We start from the raw sequence: 8,818 nt of genomic DNA, 5'->3' as shown, positions 1-8,818 counted from the left end.
GTCGTGGACTGTGACGTATTGACTGAAAAGTTAGAATTTCTAGTATGATATTTTCTCCCTCATGTCCATTCCAATCTTCCCTATTGCGTGATCTTGACCGCATATCTGCAAATCCAAGCACGTGATGGGAGATTCCTGGGATATATACTAACCTATGTTACATAAATATATTAAATCTGTTGCTACACTTGAAAATCCCCAGACTGGCCCGTTTGACAGGAAGTGGATTAAAAGGCTTTGTGGATAGAATTTTGTTTCTGCTGGTCAGATGCAAGTTTATTAAATTCAGTTTCTGTGCTTTAGGTAAAATGAGTCAGCTGATAGTTCTGTTTCTCATAAGATCTGGCTCAGCAAAATCATTTCCTGTATCCCCACTGAAGCATGCCATCTGCTAAACAGGAAGTGGTCATGCGTGCAGATGGGAACTTCCTCTGTATGCTGGCCTAGTAGTAATATAGCAACTGCATGGTGTGCAGGATCTGTGATCGGAAACTCTGGCCCAAGTTGATTGATTAAATCAGGTATGTTGGCCTAGGAGGAAAAAGTGCAGTGTTGTGGTCTGCTGTATGTGTTTGTGCCTTGGACGTGCCCTGATTTCACACTCGCAAATGCCACGGTGCTGAAGTTGTGCCAAGTTTGTCTTATGCAACCTTTGCATTTTGCTTATGGGACCAGTTTGGCTAGTTTTTTTTGTTGTTTTTAAGTTCTGACGATCAGTAATCGCCAAAATGCAGATTATACTATTTGTATTTTCCATAAATCATATTTCTTTTAGTCAGAAAATGGTGATTCTGCAGTTTGTTTCTATTCCTTTTTTTAATGCAGCAAACACTGCTGTATGGAAACTTAAGGGAGGTCTGAGTTGGAAATCCTGCACCAGAGGATTGGTACAAACTTTGCTGGGGTGTTCAATCTTATTCAGAAAGGGCTGGTGTGGGTACAGGTTTTCGATCCGAGCCACACCGGAGTCTACGGAAAGCCAAGCTCGACTGGTGGAATCAGGTGTGCGCTTGATTGGAATATGAACCTGTACGCACAACGGCCCTTTGTGGATATGATTGGACACCCTGGTCCAAGGACTTAACTACCACTTTACCAAAAATTGACCGATAATATCCACCAAAGGCCAACAATGTGCCTACAGGTTTTCATTCTAACACCAGATAGTTGAATGAAGACTAGGCTCACCTGATTACACAGGTGGAATCAGGAGTGGTTTGTCCTGTTTGTTTTGAATGAAAACCTGCAGTCACGCTGGCATTTTGCAGAACCTGGGCTTTGTGTCAAGCACTTAAATAAGAACTGAGTGGTTCCTTATTTCCTGGTGTGAGCTCGGCGTTACGTTTGATTAGTTCGCAGAGCAACCCTTGCTGGAAAAGTATCTGTAGTGCGTAAAGACTTGTGTCCCCAGTATATTATGTATAATAATAGAAAGATTGTCTAAGGTTTATTTTGAAATCTGAAGTGATTTGGTTGGTCAGTGAGCTCCTTTAGCTTGAAAAAGACAGACTTTCACAGAGCTATGGGAGTGTGAGGATCCTTGCAGATCTGCTAGCCTAAAAATACTGAAAGGAAACAATGGTTGGTTGGCGTTAAAGAGGCATCATACACAAAACCCTTTAAAGCCTTTTTAATTTCCTCTCAGTCTGTATGGCTGGATCATACTAGTGCATTTAGATTATTCATGCATAGTGAAGATGTCGTGCATGATGCTCCCTCCACACATGGCGGATGCTGCTGGGTATTTTGCTCCCTCCCAAGCTGTGCTGATTCACTTGTGGAAGATGTGATGCGCCCTGACAGGGCAGAACAATGTCTGCTTAAATGTGAACCTCTCCCACCAGTATGCATCACTGGGCAATTCGACCAAAAAAAGATTCAGGCTGCAAAGGCAAGTTCAGGACACGAGAGCCGTGCTCTCATTGGCTGGTGTGATCACGTGTCAGGAAGTCATCACAATTCTGAGCCATAGAGACAAAGCGAAGGGATCACGCCAGAGATATGGAAGGGATAGAGACAGTACAACATGTCTGTTTTTAACACAAAAGCATGGATGGATGAAAAAGGATCTAGGCTTACTATGTACTCAGCCATTTATCTTCTCAGTTTAGATAACTGGATCAGTAATGTGCTTGAAGTATCTGTTTTTTTTTGGGTTTTTTAAACTGTGCAAGTTGCGTATCACAATATACACACAATCTAATCCTTTAACATTCAACAGTGGTAATGTCCCGATGTTTCAACACCGTGTGTCAGAGCACTGTTTCGAGTTACGGAATGTATTCATTAATCGATTTCCTTTCTTAGATTTTATATGAAGAAGGTTTATATTCATTTTAATATTAATTTAGAAGCTTTCTATTCATTTTGTGAAAGACATTATTGAAAACAATTTCCTCTTTCATTAGTTTGTTGTTACATTGAGATGCCTAAACAGAGTGCAATTACAATATCCATGTACCTTTTTATAATCTTTCATATTGCTGCTACAACTGTGAGATAAAATGTTAGTGAATAGAGGTGGCTTAGCGGTTAGCACGTTCGCCTCACATCTCCAGGGTTGGGGGTTTGATTCCTGCCGCTGCCCTGTATGTGCGGAGTTTGCATGTTCTCCCTGTGGTGCACGGGTTTCCTCCCCCAGTCCAAAGACATGCATGGTAGGCTGATTGGCATGTCCAAGGTGTCCAAAGTGTATGAATGGGTGTGTGATTGTGCCCTGTGATAGATTGGCACCCCACCTTGTGCCCGATGATCCCTAGTATAGGTTCCAGGTTCCCCATGACCCTGTAGGATAAGCGGTATTGAAAATGGATGGAGTGACAGATGAATAGAGATGTGACTTTTGTCATATTTTGTAAATACTCAATCACAGTACATACATGATGTATCTCTCTTTTTATCTTTATGTATCAGCTTACTGTCACACACTCCTCTCACTGATTACTCTAACACACCTAAGTCCAACTACACCACCCATCTCCACTGAACTTTAATGCAGTATCGCAAAGCTGTTGAATTCTCAATTCTGATTGGTCAAAAGGTGTTAACACAGCCATGCAAATTAAAGTTTTATATTAATGCATTCATTCTAATATGTTTTTCTTTCTATAGTAACAACTCATTCACATGGACTTGTATAGCTGACATGCCAGATAATCTAAGACTAATCGTAAATAGATTAAAAATGCTTTGTTATTTAATAAATTAAAATGTATAATCGGGGATATGAAGGAGTTTTCAGTGTTAACGCTTTGAAAAAAATCTGAGGTAAAGTTCTGATTATCATTAACATTCTACATTTTTCGGTGTTATTCACTTTAAGAGAATGTGAACCTATTGTTCCACACTATTAAAAGCAACGGATTAAAAAAAAAAAGTCTGATGTGGTGTTCTTTAATAAATAAAACAATGTGATCTTTTTACTGTATAGAACAATGGAGGAATATATAGGAATACAACACATTGTGGTTTGCTGATGTTGGAAAATAATCAACTTCAGAATGTTAATGTTGATTATTTTTCTATAACAGCAATCCCTGTCAGGTTTTCTTCTTTACATAAAGTCTGGACCATCTTAAACACCACTATATATCTCCTATCATGATTGTTAATCATATATTATAATAATTCCACCTCCATTCTTTCCTCCAATGGGACAGTAGACTATAATCATCAACTGTTCTGACTGTTAAAGGCCATATCAGAAAGTCAAGCATGTCAGTGGGGTCATAGTGATTGGAACTATAGCTGCCAGTGGAGGTCAAATATTGACCAGCTCGGGATCTTTCTCATTTTCCTCTGCAGTGGTGTTGTAAAATGTATGTGTAGCATGAGATAATCTTTGATGGACTTGCATCCCATCCAGGGTGTATTCCTCGCTCATGCCTAGTGTTCCCAGGATAGGGTTAGGACCCTGCATGACCCTGACCAAGATAAAGCACTTATTGAAGATGAATGAATGAATGAATGAATGAAGGAAGGGAATCATATTTGTTCTGCATCGCTCCAAGACTTCTGCTGGCTTGTGCAGTACGTGGTCATATTGCCATGTTCTTGAGACAACATTTGGGGCATTGCAGAGGGGACATTTCTCTTTTCTATCACTGGCAGTAATCAATGGATACATGCACCAGCCATCTTGCATATGCTTACACATAGCTAGAAGCAAGTATAATCTAGGCTTTACTACTATGCTGTTTTTCGCCCAGTGAACATAAAGTTCCCTCAGGACTCTGCAGAGAGTATGACCTAGAAATTAAAGAAATGTTCAGGGTTAAGTCTATTAACAAAACACCAAGACAGCACTTTAGTATGTGATAGCTTCTATTCATTTCTTAGCATTTTGTGTATACTCAAAATTTTTATTTACCATCATTACTAAGATAGTACATTGTGTCACACTGTTTCTATATTTCATTCATTGTTGGTATGCATGTCCAGAAAACAGTGAAGTCCAATCAAACTGACAAGACAGATTTTTCATCTAATCTGAAATGGTACCACAGGGAACAGTTCTTAAAGAATGCGGTTTACCAGAGCTTATTATATCGTGGTCTAAAATAGCACACCACAAAGAGAAAACCATGGCTTTGCCCTATGATTATGGCTTAGTGGTATTTGCATCACATTGTATTTGCCTGTTTAATTCAATTGCAGTGCCTTACATTCACAACTCCCCTGCAAAGAAATGATGATCTGGTACATTAAAACTCAGATGTGGAAATATGGCTTAGGTAACCCTGTTTAATTTCCTTTCTACCACCCCCTCTTCTTTCCTTTTCCATTTGTTCAATTGTTGGTACATGAAAAGGCTTATTTTTGTCTCTGAAGCCGTTTGTAGACTTCAGAGAGCTACTGTCTGTCTATAAAACGTCGGAGTGCACAAAGCTTGACTATGAAAGACCCTGTTCTTCTCAGAGCCAAGAATACTAGTTGTTTTCCCCTGAGTTGTACTTCATAACACCCTGGAGCGTAGTATTACGGGAGGGGTAAAAACTGGTTCTGCCCAGGTTTTCACATGTCTTCAGTTCACCTCTCCATTATCTTTCAAAATAAATTAATGTCATGGTGTTCAACGACATGGAAACAAACACTTTTATAGTTTTCCCTTGCAATAGTCTTAAAGGCCTTTTCAATGAAACTGGGCAGAAGATTGGAAGATTGGAAGAAAAACTACTGGTATTTTTTGCCAACCTGATGTGGTCTTCTGCTGTTGTAGCTCATCCACATAAAGGTTCAACAAGTTGTTTGTTTTGAGATGTTTTTCTGCTCATCATGGGTGTAACAAGTGGTTACTTGAGTTACTAGAGACACTTTTGTGTGAAAATCACAGGAGGTTAGCAGTTTCTGAAATACTCAAACCAGCCTGTCTGACACCAAGAACCATGCTACCAAGGTCACTGAGATCACATTTTCTTTTTCCAATTCTGATGTTTGATGTGAACATTAACTGAAGCTCTTGACCTGTATCTACATGGTGTTATGTATTGCACTGCTGCAACATGATTGGCTCATTGGATAATTGCATGAATGTGCAGGTGTAAAGGTGTTTCTAATCAAGTGGCTGGTGAGTATATGGTTCAAATATGGTTGCGATTAGACACATAAGGGAATGCAATGGCAAGTCTGTTTCGGCCAAGTTGTAAGTAGTCACGTTTAAGTTTTTAAGGTGCCAAAAATGATCCAAAAGCAATAAATGATTGTGTGGCATTTCAGTTTTTGTCCCAGCTGTAAGCAAAGGGTCTCATCAAATTAGATTTGTGGTTGGGTTTGGGCAGATGTGGCTAATTGAATTGCTGTAGTGGCTAGATGATGTAAAAGGTGTTGTTGGCTAACACCTGGTCATTCAGGGTCAGAGAGACCTACAGAGAGAGACAAATTTGGCTAGAAATGAGTGAAAGATCATGGAAACAGTTAGTATGATGTGGTGTTGCATAAGTGTACTATTATTTGCAACATTAACATTTGTAGTAACATTGTTTAGAATACGTAACCGTAGTGAGATTTCTCTGGCAAATTTTTAAACTTCATTTAAGATTTGAAAATGAAATAAAAAATCAGTTGTCGAAAGCAACAGCTGATATCAGACCCTTCAATCACGGGTCCCAAATCACAGGCCTGTTAGTTGGGCGACGTGAAACGACATTACCTTTTCCCCTCTGTGCCCTAGTGATTGATGTGTGACCACTGAATAATTTAAAACATCACATATAGACTAAACAGCTGCTGTGCCTTGGGTCCAAACATATACCGGTAGTTATTTGGACAAAGAGCCAGCGTGTGTAAGAGTAGATAGAGACAAATGCGAAAACTGACACCCAACTATTGAGAGTTCTACAGGGTACAGGCCAAATGATTTACAACAAGACTCTAGGATGTAATCGGATCACTACAGGACCTTTTTTCCGTGTGCATCCTCAGAAGCGTGACGTATCGGCATTACATGTAAGTTCATGCATGTAAACACCTATTTACCTCAGCATTTTGAAATGGTTAGGAAATGACTTGCAAAAACTGCTATAATGTAAGTGATAAGGTATTTCCTCGATGTTACGCAACATTACATCTAACAATAAATGGATAAAAGTATGATGTGTAATTCTTTCATGAATAAAAAAAGGTTCTAACATTCCATTAATATTTCATTTATAATTAAATAATCCAATAACTGATGAAATCAGATCATTTCATTCGTGTGCAATCAGCAAAGCTATACAGACATTATATTTAACTGTTCGTTTTTGAAGAACCGTAGCAGTCCATTATATAGATTTTCAGATTGTGGAGTGGCAATAGTTTTAGCCATCTATTTTAAGAGTTCTAGTAGTCATACATGGACTACATTCTATACTGTATTTGACTACAAGGACACCTGTTTCAGAATGAACTACATTATATAAGTCTACCACATACTGTATGCTGATACTCTATATCTAGGATCGTGCTTTAGTATGACACACATTGTACTAAACTGGTGTGTGTTAAGGAGTGATTGAACATGTGTGGATGTGTGTAAAGAGAATGGAATGCAGGGACTCCAGGCATACTTGTCTAAACCAAGTGACAAGGCTAATGGAACAAAAATAAATAAGGTTTTAGACCCTGGTAAAGACAAAGATACAGCAATGTTTATTTTGGTCTATTTATCAATCAGTTCAATCTTCTCTGGGGTTTTTAGAGCACATATGTCAGGTGAAAGAAAGGAAGCATAGAAATGTGATACTGTAGGAGTGGTAGGGGGGCTCGCTTGCTGCATACCACACCACATGGCCATGACAGCACACTGGGATTGTGACCTCCCACATTGAGAGTCACATATCCACACCTCCTATTGAGGTAAAAGTCAACTGTTTACAGACTTTATTTGCTGTTTGCTCAGAAGATTCAAATAATTGCCTGATGAATTTACTCTCTGAAGAAGATTAGTTGGTTGAAATCTGCGAATTAGATTAGATAGATAAAAACAGTCTCCTCCCAAACTATTGAAATGGCAAGGCTAATTCATTTGTTTTTCATGTGTTCCGAAATATAGAGGCCATACCAGAAGATGCAAACAACTTATCAGCAGTAAGAACTGGAAAGTCAGATTGGAATTCACAAAGAAACACAGAGACGAGCCACAAAAGTTCTGGAACCAAGATTAACTTCTACACATTAAGTGATGGAAAGGTGTGGAGAAAGAAAGGATCTACTCATGATCCAAAACATACAAGCTCATCTGTGAAACATGGGGGAGGTAGTGTCATGGCTTGGGCTTGTAGGGCTGCTTCTGGAGCAGGCTCACTAATCGTAATTGTTTGATGTAACTGTCCGTCATGTAACTCATGACGGTAGGAGCAGAATGAATTCAGAAGTTAACAGGAACATTTTGTCTACAGGTAAATGCATCAAAATTAATTGGATTAATAGGACCTTTTTAATGCAGCAAGACAATGATCCAAAACACACTGCCAGCTCAACAAAAAGGGGGAAAAGTGGAAGATTTTAGACTGGCCAAGTCAATCACCAGACCTTAACCCAACTGAGCAGCATTTCACTTCCTGAAACAAGAACCCCCCCCCCCCCAAAACAAACAACAACTAAAAGAGGCTCCTGTAGAAGGCTGGAAAAGCACCACAAAAGAAGACACCAATAATTTGGTGGTGTTAGTGAGTCGCAGACTTGATGCAGTTATTGCAAGCAAGGGATAATCAAACAAATATTAACTTCTATTTACTTTAATTTACTTCAAGACTTGTCTGTTTCTATACTTTTACTTGCCTAACAATTGGGTGGTCTGATAAAAAAGGTTCTGTTTTGTGTTGTTCAACACATCCCAATTCCAAAAAGGTGGAGATTTCACAGAGATTTCTCCAGATTCTCTGAATCTTTTGACGATATTACGTACTGTTGATGATGAGATATTCGTAGTCTTCGCAATTTTACATTGAGGAACATTATTCTGAAATTGTTCCACAAATTGTAGATGCAGTTTTTCGCAGATTGGTGAACCTCTGCCCATCTTTACTTCTGAAAGACTCCGCCTCTAGAAGATACTCTTTTTATACCCAGTCATGTTACTGACCTGTTCCCAATTAACCTCCAGCTGTTTCTTTTTTTTACTAACACTTACTTTTCCAGCCTTTTGTTGCCCCCGTCCCAACTTTTTTGAGAGATGTATACGGCCATCAAATTCAAACTACCTTATTTATTTCTTAAAATGGTACATTTACTCAGTTTAAACATTTGATATGTTTTCATATGTTCTATTGTAAATAACATATGGGTTTATGAGATTTGCAAATCTTTGCATTCTGTTTTTATTTACATTTATGTCCAT

The 8,818-nt window shown here is 38.9% G+C and overlaps 1 long non-coding RNA gene across 1 annotated transcript; it reads left to right on the top strand.

The window, feature by feature from the left end:
* Positions 1-6,381: 6,381 nt before the first annotated feature.
* On the top strand, positions 6,382-8,059 carry LOC128600009 (uncharacterized). The gene is made up of 2 exons (XR_008384503.1): positions 6,382-6,444; positions 7,532-8,059. It is a non-coding gene; the product is annotated as an uncharacterized LOC128600009 (long non-coding RNA).
* Positions 8,060-8,818: the final 759 nt, after the last annotated feature.

This window comes from Ictalurus furcatus, chromosome 23 (genome assembly GCF_023375685.1).
Source record: "Ictalurus furcatus strain D&B chromosome 23, Billie_1.0, whole genome shotgun sequence".
NCBI classification, from domain to species: Eukaryota; Metazoa; Chordata; class Actinopteri; order Siluriformes; family Ictaluridae; genus Ictalurus; species Ictalurus furcatus.
The sequence above is the reverse complement of the archived record's forward strand: the minus strand, read 5'-3'. Positions and strand labels throughout refer to the sequence as shown.